A 14,816-nucleotide genomic window follows, 5' to 3' on the forward strand; every position below is an offset into this window, starting at 1 on the left:
TCGTATATTATCTCCCTTGGTTTTCTCAACTGTGTATCAGGGGAATGTAGCACAATCTGAACCATTCTCAAGTGCATTCTGGCCTTTTAAGATGTTGGTATCCTGTAAGGTCTGACTCTCTTTCCCTAAATAAAACCACATCATATCAAAACATCTAATCAATCTCTTCCCAGGAATTTATATGTCAATTAAGTTATAAATATATATAACATAGAAAGTAGAAATTCATTTATTGAAATTTATAGACAAGGAGCTCCTGGGTGGCTCAGCTGGTTACACCTCGGGCTCTTGATTTCGGCTCAGGTCATTATCTCACGGTTCATGAGTTTGAGCCCTGCATCAGGCTCTGCCCTGACAGTGCACAGCCTGCTTGGGATTCTCTGCCTCCCCCTCTCTCTGCCCCTCCCCTGTGTGCGCTCTCTCTCTCTCAAAATAAATATTTAAAAAACTTTTTTTTACTTACAGATAAAAAGGACCGCCATATTGGGGCACCTGGGTGGCTCAGTCAGTCGAGCATCTGACTCTTGGGTTTCGGCTCAGGTCATGATCTCATGGTTTTGTGGATTTGAGCCCTGTATCGGGCTCTGTGATGGCAGTGCCAAGCCTGTTGGGGATTCTCTCTCTTTCCCTCTCTCTCTGCCCCTCCCCTGCTCGCACTCTCTCTGTCTCTCTCAAAATAAATAAATAAGCTTTAAAAAGTTAAAAAAAAAAAAAAAAAGGACCACAATATGTAAGATAAATTCAGATGTTTGGGGTATATCCCTGATCTTTACAGCTGATTTTATGCACCTTTATCTAAATGTCAAGAAGACATATATAAAGTTAAGAGGGAGGAAAGTTAATGAACATTATATTTACATTTTGCATAGTAATCCTTTTAAATGTAACACATTTTAGAGGTGAAGACACTGAGGCACAAGGATGCTGATTTGCTGAAGGTCACATACCTAGTATACAGTTGCATCAGTACTTGAACTCCTTCTAGTTCTAAAATCTACATTCTTTCCCATCCACCCTGCTTCCTGTGGTTCAATTTTGGATATCCATGCATTAATATACTTATTTCTATTTTAATATAGGAAAACTAAAGATATGATTTAACTTAGCTCTTTCTTAGGCATTTTTGATTACCGGCAAAAATTTGCTGAATACTCATTTAATGAGCACAGCTGGAATAAATGTATTAAAATATGTAAAATACAAGAGAATATATATCATCAGTAACATAGGAATAAAAAATTAAGCATTACCAAACTACTAAGGAGAGAGAATCACTTTCAATTAGGAAGATTAGGGAAGGCCTCGAACACATGGTTACATGTGGACAGGGCATTAGAAGAGAAGTTTGAAATCATCAGAAAAAATTAAAAGCCTGAAAGGAAAAGAATATTCTAGGGAGGGGCACCTGGCTGGCTCAGTTGGTAGAGCATGCAACTCCTGATCTCAGGGTTGTGAGTTTAAGCCTCACGTTGGGTGTAGTGATTACTTAAAAATAAAATCAAAAAAACAAAAGGAATATTCTGGGGAAAAGGAAGTATGGAACCAAAATGAATATTCAACATGGAGTAGAGTCCACACAGGGTAGAGTGTAGGATTCTTCTTCTTGAATAATAGGATATTTGGCTGGGAAATATGCTAGAGCCAAATTGAGGAGGGAGCTTAAATACCAAGTTAGAATATCTAGAGTTGATCTTGTAGGAAAAGGGAAGTCACTGAACATCTTCAACCAGAGAAATGAAAGAGAGCAGTGTTTTAGTAAATTAAATTGAGATGTATAGGCTTCAAGGGAATTGATGATGGCCAGGAAGATGGGAGATTAGATTTGGACATTTCTGTGAATTACAACATGGGAAAAACAGAAATTCTCTGGGGAAAAAAGTATAAAAGATGTATACTATATAATATATAAAAACTCATTACAGCTTCAACTCTGAAACAATCTGTAATATACCCCTCCCTAACCACAATATTCTATTCTTTTAGCTATTACTTTATCATCTGATTTCATCAGCTTATCTACTTCTGACTAGTCCCTTACCCTCTCCATTTTCTTTGAACATATCAGCCCTTCCCCGGCCTCACTTTATTTCTACCCCATGGTCAATACTTGAACTACTCTGTCCATAGTTCCCTAAGCCTGAATCAGTGTTGAAATCTACCCTCTTTTCTTGACTCAAGGGGCTGGAGAAGGCCTCAAAGTCCTGATATTATTACAAAGTAAGGGTTCCTCTTATTAGTCACTTATGAACATCTCAAATGAATACTTCTTAGTCTTTAACTTATTTAATATTTGATAATATTGGATAGTACCTCTTTTCCTGAAATTCTTGAATTCAGAACAGCTGCAATTACATACTCTCCTAATATTACCCTAAAAATGTACAGTAAAAGTCAGCATTTTCAAATTGAAAACCTTTTTCATCTGATTCTAATGTTAATCTCCTTGATTGTAAAGTACTAGATATAAACAGAAGGTTACTACAGAAATATGTTAATATCTTGTTGTAAACTATTCAGTTAGGATAATAAAGTTCTGATTAAGAAAAAACAAACAAGGAAAGAGCTACAAATCAGAGATAGCTAACTTGATCCCCTAGGAAAATAAATGAACATTCCATAAACATCTGAACATCTGTATACTCGACGATGATAAAGTCTTTAAAAATACGATAAAATTCTCCCTGGCCTCTGAAAAATGTTAACCTTAAAAAATAAACCAGTTTTCAAAATAAGTGCTAAAACATAAACACAAAGATTACATATGAATTTACATTTCTGATAATTATTGCTTCTATAATTAGTGAACAATTAGAACAGGATTAAAGAAGCAGACTGTATAAATGATTTACTCTAAATTTATTTCTCTGTCATTTAAAAGAATTTTTCAAAAATACTATAAAATCTCATTACTGTAATTCAGATTTTACTATTTAGAATTTCACAATAATGTGGATCATGGCCTTGGATAAAGTTTTTTCATTAAGAAACATATTTCCTTATATATAGTAGAAATTAACAGTTTAAAATTAAAGAGGAAAAGTGTCAGTTACTTATGAGATCTGTTTTCAACAACTCTCCATATTTGGAAGACTCTCTATAAATCATTCAAATATCAATGAAAAATTTAAGCAACCCTAAGAATCCTTTCAAGGCTGTTTTCACAGTCTTGTGATTACAATCTCAAGTAACTTTATTTTTGTAATTTTTTTCCTAATGTGGAGTCACCTTAAATGTTCTGCTATTTTTTAGTAAAAAAAATGTTAAAAGATGATGTTCAGATTATGATTCACACTGAAATACATTAATATAATTAGGCACATAGTTTCAGGTATAAATTAAAAGTAGTTTTCATTTTAAATGTTTTTAAATCATTTAAAGCAATATTTTAAAAGTATTTAAATAACTACAAGCATGAGATGTGGTTCATTGAAAATGTAAACATTCAATTGGCTGTTGAATGAAAGAATCATAATTTAAAATTATAAATAATTTCCAACTCAAGTGTTATTCTGGAGAAAACAAAACATCCTTAAAAGCTTAATTATTGTTTTAGTCTTACTGTGATCAATGTGGTCAATCTTGTGACATCACTGTTGAGAAATCTGCAATAGGAAAACAGAAATAGCATTCAGCTGAATCATATTTGAGTAAGTAATTTCAGAAACTAAAATGTTAGTTTAGTATTTTTGTCTTCCTTGATGCCATAAGTCATATTTAAATTAATCTAAAGTTGTCAGGGAAAGTACAATTGGCATGGCACAAATAAAGCATGAAGCACTTGCGGTTTTTTTATAGGTCATTATTTATTATAGCATGGTAAATTATGTTCTGTTTATAATCAGCAACACCCCAGGGTTACCATAATGTAACATATTAGTAATACCCTATAGGACATTTGGGTTAGTTTTATTTGTTTTCAAATATTTACTAAGAAGAGAATCACAGTATGTTAAATATACTACAAACAAAAGAGTGGTACTGTTTATAGATAACTTTTTCTCTATGATCAGATTAGCAGTTCATTTTATGGCTAGAATGTGATCAATTTATTATCAATTAATAGGAGAAAGAGCTTTATGCTCATCCTTATGAAGAGTGACAAAACTAGTAAAGACTGAAAATATCATTGGGAAAGAACTATACACTATAAATCCCAAGGAAGTTACAAGTGAAACTATTTCCTGAACTGTAGATAGCTTAGAGTTCTTATCTCTGTAAAATCAAAGCTTTTAGAAATTTCTCAGCTAGTAAGGCATGGTTTCAGGTAAGCTTTGTTTTTTTTTTAATGTTTATTTATTTTTGAGAGAGACAGAGAGAGAGAAAGAGCAGGGGAGGGGCAGAGAGAGAAGGAGACACAGCATCCAAACCAGGCTCCAGGCTCTGAGCTGTCAGCACAGAGCCTGACACGGGGCTTGAACCCACAAAATGTGACATCATGACCTGAGCCAAAGTTGGACGCTTAATTGACAGAGACACCCAGGTGCCCCAGGCAAGCTTTTAAATGTTTCATGTTAAAAATAACACAATGTTATGGTGTTCTAATATTCATAACGGGCCTTCATATAATATTTCATCAGATCCTCATAACAATTCCTTCAAAGTAGTGGGAAAGAGATATTTTTTATTATACACTCATGGAAAATAGATGGTAGACAGTATACATGATTTGTCCAAGTACACAGAACTGAGTTTCCCTTGGTTCCTTTTTTATCTCACACCTTTCATCCATTCCATTCTGCCAACAAACACATTACCCTCTGTATCCAAAGACCTGCCTTCAAGGAGCTACTTCCTAGCATTATGCTCTCAACTTAAATCAATATAAAAAGCAGTCTTATGGGGAGCCTGGCTGGCTCAGTCAGTAGAGCAACTGACTCTTAATCTCAGGGTCCTGAGTCCAAGCCCCACTTTAAACAAACAAACAAAACCAAAACCAAGACAGTCTTGTGATGATAATGTGTCAACACAAAAAGTCTTATGAAAGAAGCAATTATACTTTCTATAAAACTCTGTAATTCAAAAAGGTATTAAAGTTTTTTTAAAGTTACATTCAAACAATATTTGTGATTGAATAAAAGATAAATGTTCCATTTTATTTTTTATTTCTTGGGGGAAAAAAGACAAGGTAATTAAGACTATCTATAAAGAACTAGTAGGGGCGCCTGGGTGGCTCAGTCTGTTGACCATCCAACCTCAGCTCAGGTCATAATCTCATGGTTTGTGGGTTCAAGCTCCACATCAGGCTCTGAGCTAACAGCTCAGAGCTAGAGCCTACTTTGAATTCTGTGTCTCCCCTCTCTTTCTGTCCCTCCCCAACTTGTACTCTATCTCTATTTCTCTCTCTCTCAAAAATAAATAAACATTAAAAAAAAGTGTCTTAAAAAATATATACGTTTTACTGGGTACTTGCAAATGCAAAAAAAAAATACATGAAATTAAAATAACACCAGATAAAATCAGACAAACCTTAAAGCTTCTCATACAAACCCTAAGTGGCTTTTACAAGGAAAGGTAGTTCTTTAAACTCATCTTGAAACTAGGAAATATATTCAATGCATATTCATATATAAAAAGTAATATTAAATTTTATGAAAACATAAGTCAACTAATATATTGGTTATGTGCTTTTTCTCCACAAGTCACCATTCCAGTAAATATGCACAGAAAATCTCAACCAAATTTACCCCCAGAAAACACCTGCCAGTGTTAAACTGTGGGATAAGTCAAGATATACAATTATATAAACATTTTTCAAGTAATTAGCATATAACTGTCTTTATTTTTCCTCTTCTTCTGCCCCCAAACACAGTCTTTCTTTATATAATTGATTTTAACACACTCAAGTCTTAACCTTCACCTGACAGCACCACAAAAGTCTCAACATACACAAAGTAAGGATTCCTATCCCTACCCAGCGTATTGAAAAGATTCAAAGGAATAAATGGATACAATACCTACTTTTTCTCCCTTCACTCAAACTGAAGATAGAAATATATGCTGCTTAACTCTAAAATTCACTTAAACAATAGTCATTAAATATTTAATGTTTTTGCTGTGTTCTATGCTGTTTTCAAGGTGTGGTTCATACAATAAAAAATATTTCCTTTTTTTTTTTTTTAAATTTATTCATTTTTGAGAGTGAGAGAGACAGAGCATGAGTTGGGGAGGGGCAGAGAGAGAGGGAGACACAGAATCCAAAGCAGGCTCCAGGCTCCGAATTGCCAGCAGAGGACCCAACGGCGGGGCTCGAACTCACAGACTGCGAGATCATGACCTGAGCTGAAGTCGGACGCTTAACCGACTGAGCCCCCCAGGTGCCCCTAAAGAATTATTTCTAAAATTTACGTAAGAAAAATAATTTCACATGGGGAGCCTGAGTGGCTCAGTTGGTTCAGCATCTGACTCTCGATTTCAGCTCAGGTGATGATCTCAGGGTTGTGAGACTGAGCCCCACATCTTCCCTTCTCCCTCTGACCCTCCCCTGTGTGCACACATGCGCTCTCTCTCAAAAAAAAAAAGAAAAGAAAAAAAGAAAAAAAAAGAAAAGAAAAGGAAAGAAAAAGAAAAAACAAGAGAAGAAACGGCTACTTGTAGGCCGTTTCAGTTTTGGCAGTCTTAGACTGCACACATGGAAAGCCTGCTTCTATCATTCTCTTTCTAAAGATTCACAACTACACATCTTTTGGCATGTACTTTTAAGGTTTACCAAAAACTTTTTTAAAAATCTAAACATGTTTCTACCATCATCTAGCTATTTCAAATCCTGACCATTATTTTTTTAATTAGGGAAATTATTTGATAAGTAAAAAAAAAAAATCCACAGCCTTTGATAATAATACCTTTTTTTAGAAGGTAAGGACAAAATACTTGTAAATACGAGGAAACTACTGAGGAAACTGGTAAAAATGTCATCACCACCAATGGAATACTTTATCCAGTGCTGTGCAATAGAACTTTCTGCAATGATGGGAATGTTCAGTATCTGTGCTGTCCAATACCTAGCCCACAGCCAAATGTGACTATTGAGCACTTGTAATATTGTTACTATGACTAAGCAACTGACTTTTAAATTTTAATTAATTTTAATTACTTTTAATTTAGATTTAAATAACCACTGGTAGATAGCGGCTACCATATTAGAGCACCATATCAAGACTGAACTGTAAGTGATTCTTCTAAATATTTGAAAATGTTTTTCTCTAGTTTTTAGAAATGGAAAAAGGGGAGCCTGGGTGGCTCAGTCGGATGAGCTTCTGACTTCGGCTCAGGTCATGATCTCATGGTTCGTGAGTTCGGGCTCTGTGCTGACAGCTCAGAGCCTGGAGTCTGCTTCAGATTCTGTGTCTCCCTCTCTCTCTGCCCCTCCCTTGCTCACACTCTGTCTCTCCCTCTCTCTCAAAAATAAATACACATAAAAAAATTTAAAAAAATAAAAAGAAATGGAAAAAAAAAACCCTCAACTGTGTTGTATAGGGTATGTTCATTTCAGAAAAATTGCTCCAAATTTGGAGGGGAACTATTTTATCTTTGAGTAACTTTCAAGTTTATGTTTGGTGGGGGGAAAAAAGAAAGATTTATTTTACCATCCTTAATGTATCATAGGGCTTATACAAGGAAACAGTCTTGGGTTTTGGAGAACTGTATTCTAAACATTTTCAGATTGCACTGATATTGCCTGCTATTTAAAAGTTTCAATTTACTTTACTTTGTTCAGCTGGGTAGAACATGTACTATTATAACTAAAACCTCAACAGAAGATAGGGAAAAAAAGAAATTTATTTTATTAACAACTTTGATAGTCTTGATCCTTACAAACTCTTTTGCTATCAACTGTTTTTGTTTATTATTTTAAGAAAAACAATGAGCAAGCCTTAATAGCAAGACAAAAATTTTAACTAAGCATGTAGGGGCACCTGAGTGGCTCAGTTAGTTAAGTGTCCAACTCTTGATTTTGGCTCAGGTCACAATCTCAGTTTGTGAGTTCGAGCCCTGCATCAGGCTCTGAGCTGACAATGTAGAGCCTGCTTGGGATACTCTCTCTTCCTCTCTCTTGCCCTTCCCCAACTCAAATACTTACTCTCTCTCTCTCTCAAAAATAAATAAACATACTTTAAAAAAAAAAGTTTTTACTGAGCATGTAATATAATGTATATGAAAAAAGCCTGCTATCTAGTCTAAAGTGAGTATAGAAATAGAAGACATTAGGGGTACCTGGGTGGCTCAGTCAACTAAGCATTTGACTCTTTGTTTAGGCTCAGGTCATGATCTCACAGTTCATGAGTTCAAGCCCCTCATCAGGCTCTGTGCTGACAGTTTGGAGCCTACTTGGAATTCTCTCTCTCCCCCTCTCTCTGCCCACCCTGTCTCTGTCTTTCTCAAAATAATTAATTAAAAAATAAAGTTAAAAAAAATAGACATTATATAACATTAATATAAACTTCGTTAAGCAGCTTTCTCAAGTTGGATAGGCACTGATGAATTTAGATATTTACTTTTACTTTACATGCAAATAAAGTGATAGAAATAATTTCCTGATCTGTACAAACACTGGTATCCGGGCTAAAAGTTGTTTTCCTGATTTCTACACCCAAGGTAGAAAAAGAAAGGAAAACAGGAAGCGTGAATAAATATGGATTCCAATCCAAGCAGTATTTTTGGTGCATCGCATTCACTGAATGGCTCCTGTCCTCGGTTTCAACTGCGTCTAAGCAGGGCATGCAGTAAAATACCTGATGTGCTTCTTTCCTTGCTGTTCACAGAGAATATGAAGGCAGTAGCTGTAATTATCCTGCAACTGCACATTAATCCATGCTAAAATACACTGGAATTAGTAAAAATGATGGAACTTCCTATCCTTAAAACTGACAACTGACAGGCTCCCTGAAATAAAGTGTTCACACAACTTACAGAACTGAAAGAAAGAGTCCTACAGGTTCACCAATTCAAAGTCATCAGTTTTTATTTTGACTGTTGTAATTTTTTTAATGTTTATTTAGTTTGGAAGAGAGACAGAGCATGAGTGGGGGAGGAGCAGAGAGAGAGGGAGACACAGAAATCCAAGCAGTCTCCAGGTTCTGAGCTGTCAACACAGAGCCTGATGCAGGGCTCGAACTCATGAACCGCGTTATCATGACCTGATCCAAAGTCAGATGCTTAACCGACTGAGCCACCCAGATGCCCCGAATGTTTATAATTTTTTGATCAATAAAAGCAAGATTATTAATGCCTAGGTTCTATATGCTGGCACTGTTTGGCTTTGGAGATCTCATCAGGCTTTCTGGTAGGTTAAGTAGACCTCTAATTCAATACCTGCTGTTGATTATTTCAATCCCTGCTGTTAGAATCAGAAGGCCCCTATCTACACCAGAGAAACTCAGAAAGTTAGAAAGTGATGAAGGCTAGGAATAAAGCAAATTACAGTTTTTCAGTTTAAAACCTCTCACTTTGTCATATACAACGTAGAGCCGAAGTGAGATTTCCCTTAAGAGAGCTTCCTTAAATGTTAAACAAAACCAAAAGCAAAAACAAAAAAGCATATATAATCTTTTAAAGCCTTAAAAATGAATTACCAGGATTCTAACTTTTCGGCACCCTCTCCAAGTCACTACTCTCTTCAATTAAACAACTCATTGTCAGTACTACTACTTGAGATAAAACCAAATAAAACAAAGGTCATTTAAAAAGCACTTCTTGTATGGTCAATGATTTCACATTTCTTATAAAACAAATTTACATTTCCATAACTTACTAAAATGTATCAATAATTTCACCTTCCTTACTGCAAAACACACACACACACACACACACACACACACACACACACACACAAAACTATCACCCCCTCAAAACGAATTACTTTATTTGAAATGTTTGTCCTTATTGTTATGTATGATTGAAACTTCTCTAGAAAAGTTTTAATCCAGTCAACTCACAAAATTTTTAAACAACTAACATAAGCCCGATTACATGAAGTTTCCCTACAGCTCGTAATTCTGTTGATAATAAAAACCAGGCAAATGAAGCACAACCGGCTGTTAGACTTGGTGAAATATTTTAAAAATGTAAGTATATGTAAGCTGCATGGTTTCCCCAACTTTACCACCCCACTCTTTCAACACTAATTAGCACTTCTCAAAATCTTTACTCACTGGTTCATAGGTTTCTGCTTTAGAGCCATAAATGGTCACCCAGCAGAGGAAGAAAGTGGTAGACTGCTAGTCGGTATTGAAACATTCTTGAGGTTAATATATACACAATATCCAAAAATGAACTAATCACTTGGGGGAAGTAACATAAAGAAGAGCTTCATTTGAGAAAAATTATATGCTGTTTTGGCTGTACTTTTATATCTCTAAATTCTTTAGGAAATTCAACTCAAATTGTAGCAACACAAAGAGACAAAGCTTTTAGGAATTACTATTAACCAAATTAAAACATGTTATCTGAATATAATTATGGGGAAATTTTACTTTTTTTTAATGTTTTTTATTTATTTTTTGAGACAGAGAGTGACAGAGCATGAGCAGGGGAGGGGCAGAGAGAGAGGGAGACACAGAATCTGAAGCAGGCTCCAGGCTCTGAGCTGTCAGTACAGAGCCCAACGCGGGGCTCAAACTCAGAGACTGTGAGATCATGACTTCAGCCGAAGTCGGACGCCCAACTGACTGAGCCACCCAGGCGCCCTGGGGAGATTTTACTTTTTATCAAAATCAGAGTGCATCTTAGTCCTCTCAACAAATGCCAATCGAAAATTTGCCACTTACAAGATAGCCTTTAAAAAAAGCAAAACAGAAACATCTCACTTGAACAAGCCAATAATTAAGACAAGCACCTAAGTTCACAGCTTTTTTTTTTTTTAAGGGTTTCATGTTCCATAGCTAAAAGACTGAAATGAAACTATTCCCATCCAAACCTTCAAATATCCAATGCAGGCTATGAAGACTGATGAGGCAGTTAGCAATGTAACAAGTTAAAAAAAATAAGTTTGGGGTGCCCAGGTGGCTGAGTCAGTTAAGCATCTGACTTGATTTCGGCTCAGGTTCTGGTTTCATGGTTCGTGAGTTTGAGCCCCACATCAGGTTCTGCACTGACTATGCAAAGCCTGCTTGAGATTCTCTCTCTGTCCCTCACTCTCTGCCCGCACACCCCCCGCCCCACCGCCCCACACTCTCTCTCTCAAAATAAATAAACTTAAAAAAAATTAGATCCAATAACTAAACATGCTATCACTAATAACAAAAACTAGGTTTCAGATAGCATATATTTTCCTCTGTTAAAACTTTTCCATGAATGTTAAGGGAGTTTAAATAATTATTACTGCTATTTTTTCTTAGAAACCTTGAATGATTTCATCATTAACAAGAAATCTGGTCTACTGCTTTCAACAATACATTACATAACCTTCATCTTCATTTAGAATTCTGGCATATATTTATTATATACCTTGGGCAATCTCACAACTTTAGTTTGCCATAGCACAATTATCTACTTTACACCAAGGTTGTGAAGTTTAGTTAATTATGCTTATAAAATTTTTAGACATACACAGATGAAAGACATGGATAAGGCACTGATATATCTAACTGCATGTACTTAATGAAAAAATGCAACTTACAAACATTTAACAGCCACAGTCTGAATGAATCTTAAAGACACTATGCTAAATGAAATAAGGCAATGCTTATTGACTTATTTTAAGGGTTGTGTCCATCCCCTGTCCCCTAATTCATTTGTTGAAATCTAACCCCCAATGTGATGGCATTTGAAGGTGGGGATTTTGGGGGGGGGGTGGTGATTGGGTCACGAGAGCAGAACCCTCCTGAATGGAATTAGTGCCCTTATAGAAGAGAACCCATAGAACTTCCTTGTTCCTTCCACCATGTGAAATTATAGAAAAAGACAGCCATCTATGAACCAGGAAGCAGGCCCTAACCACATACTGAAGCTGTCCACACCTTGATCTTGGGACTTCCCAGCCTCCAAAATTGTGAGAAACAAATTTCTATTGTTTATAAGCCACCCAGTCTATAGTACTTTGTTATAGTAATCCAAACAGGACTAAGACAGCCAATCACAACAAGACAATATATGAGAGGTACACTGAATAGTCGAATTCATAAAACAGAAAGTAGAATGGTGATTTGCCAGGGGCTAGGGGAGGGGCAAATGGGAAGTTATTGTTTAATGGGTACACAGTTTTAATTTTGGAAGATGAATGATGTATGGTGGTGATGACTGCACAACAATGTGAATGTACTTAAGGCCACTGAACTGTATATTTAAAAGTAGTTAAAACATTAAATTTAATGTTATGTATATTTTGCCACAATAATAAAAAATTAACAAGTGGAAATCTTATATAAATCATAAACCAATCTTAAAATTTTTCTTTCACTAATACACACATTAAAACATTAATCAAATCAAGCAATTCACTTGTTCATTAACTATTGAGTGTTTTCTCTGTGCTGGAAATATGGCAGTGAAAAATACAAAATCTCTGTCTTCACAGAACTTATGCAGAAATAGCAAAGGCCTACAAAACAACAAAAAAGACAAATTTTATCCTTTCTCATAGTGACAAGTACTACAATGGAGGGTAAAGAGATGGAGTGGTGGCAAGGAAGGCCTCTCAGAGAAGATTACTGCCCAGACACCAGAATGCAGTAAGAAGAAACACTTCAGGTAGAGACAATAGCAAGTGCAAGGGTCCTAAAGCGGAAAGGCTTAGGTGTTTTAAAAAAATGAGGGGCGCCTGGGTGTCTCAGTCGGTTGGGAGGCCGACTTCGGCTCAGGTCATGATCTTGCGGTCTGTGAGTTCGAGCCCCGCATCGGGCTCCTTGCTGACTGCTTGGAGCCTGGAGCCTGCTTCAAATTCTGTGTCTCCATCTCTCTCTGCCCCTTCCCCATTCGCACTCTGTCTCTCTCTGTCTTTCAAAAATGAATAAATGTTAAAAAAAAAAAATTAAAAAAAAAAATGACAAGAAGGCACAGTGCTGGTGCACGGTAAGTTATAAGTCAGTGGTAAGAGAGTTAGGCGCAGATCACAGAGGGCCTGAAAAGCAACAGCAATAGTCTGAATATTATTCCAGGTGTGCTGAAAGCCACATGGGATGCTTTCACTAAGGGAGTGATCTGATTAAAACAAGCAAAGACACCCTAATTACTCTATACAGAATAATCTTGGAGATAGGAGAGGGAGAGATTAATCAAAACACAGAGATCAATTTAGAGAACAACTGTTTGTGGAAATGAGATGACAATCATGGTAGCCATGTCAATGGTAGAAGTAGTTGGATATTTGTCGCTGATGGACTGAGAAAAAAAGCATCATAACAGTCAAGGATGACTCCAAGGTTTTGGTTAGACCAATTGGGTGAACAATGCTGCCAAACACTGAGGAGGAGGACACTAGGGTAGGAATAGGTTTGGTGGTGTTGTTGGTGACAGTATTAAGAAACCAAGAATTTGGTTTTGGCAACGTTAAGTACGCAAGTGAAAAGTTTCAGGAGAGAAGACACAGTGAACTGTGACAAATGGTGCTGGACAACACTTAATCTGAGGGCTGACAAATGACCATGGGATTTAGTGAGGGAAATTCATTGGTGCCCATGACAAGACTGCTGTCAGTCGAGTGATGAAGACAAAAGCATAAATAAAACAAGTAAAGCAAAGAAAGTGTGACGAGGCCATGCAAGTGGCATATACGGACAACTCTTTGAAGGAGTTTTGCTATAAAGGACTCTACAGAAATAGTACTATAGCTAAAGAGGGATGTGGGATCTTGAAATGCTTTTGTATTAAAATGAGGGAACAGTACAGCATGTATATATGCTGATGAGATGAGAAAAAAAATGAATGATGATAGGGAAAATTACAGAAGCAAAATCAATGATTACTAAGCATCAAATAAATGCATAAATCTGTCCTTTGCCGCTAGAAATGCAAAGATAATAAATATACAACATGTAACTAATCTAAGGATTATATGGAAACTATATTGAAAATCAGAGGGGAATATAGTATATACATAATTAAATTAAAAATCCCTTAGAAACAGTATTATTTTATAATAGAGGCTGTCATGCTAAAAAGATTATGCAAAGCAATGTTGATCATTTTATGATGTGACAGCAATGTCCTTCTAAGCTATACACATGCAGCTGCACAATTTAAAAATAATGCCATACACAGCTTTTATTTGATTATGCACAGTGGGGCTTAAATAGGATCAACATTAGATAAAGAGTAAAGCCAGCAATTTTTAAAAACATCTCCATTGTACTTTCCCTTTTTCCTTCTCTGTATTGACCCATTTCCACTTTTGGACTTCCAGCACCCTCTTCTGTAACTCACCACTCTACTCAAAACAGAAAGCAATACTCATATCAATCATTGACACAAATCTTCATCATTTCTCATTATTTTCTGTAATGTTCCCTTGCCTCCTTAAAAAAGTTAAGAATTAGATAGTTGTAACAGGTGATGGGGATGAAAGTGTGCACTGGCTGTGATGAGCACCGGCTGTTGTACAGAAGTGCTGAATCACTATCTAGCACACCTGAAACTAATGTTACACTGCATGTTAACTGGAATTTAAATAAAAACTTAAAATAAAAAGAATTCGACAGTTATAAAGACCATTGAGGACATATTAGTGTAAATTAATATGTTATTCAAACACATTTGCATTTTAAGCTTTTTTCCCTCCAATTGTAAGATTTTTTATTCCTTCTTATTTTTATATTCTGTCCCGTTAAAACATAAGATATGAGATAATACACTTACGTACATAATAAACAAAATAAAAATAAGAA

At 35.8% G+C, this 14,816-nt stretch overlaps 1 protein-coding gene across 2 annotated transcripts in view; it reads right to left on the reverse strand.

Moving 5' to 3' along the window:
• Nucleotides 1–14,816, reverse strand: part of BAZ2B (bromodomain adjacent to zinc finger domain 2B) — a 433,092-nt gene that overhangs the window by 228,735 nt on the left and 189,541 nt on the right. The window contains exons 2-3 of one of the 2 annotated variants that reach the window (XM_042994503.1): nucleotides 3,560–3,602; nucleotides 2,311–2,371 (exon numbers count right to left, since the gene is read on the reverse strand). The gene's annotated coding sequence lies outside the window, so the exon portion shown is untranslated. The remainder of the gene's footprint in view (nucleotides 1–2,310; nucleotides 2,372–3,559; nucleotides 3,603–14,816) is intronic. The other variant, XM_042994501.1, reaches the window with a different exon arrangement.

This window comes from Panthera tigris, chromosome C1 (assembly GCF_018350195.1).
Source record: "Panthera tigris isolate Pti1 chromosome C1, P.tigris_Pti1_mat1.1, whole genome shotgun sequence".
Lineage (NCBI taxonomy): Eukaryota > Metazoa > Chordata > Mammalia > Carnivora > Felidae > Panthera > Panthera tigris.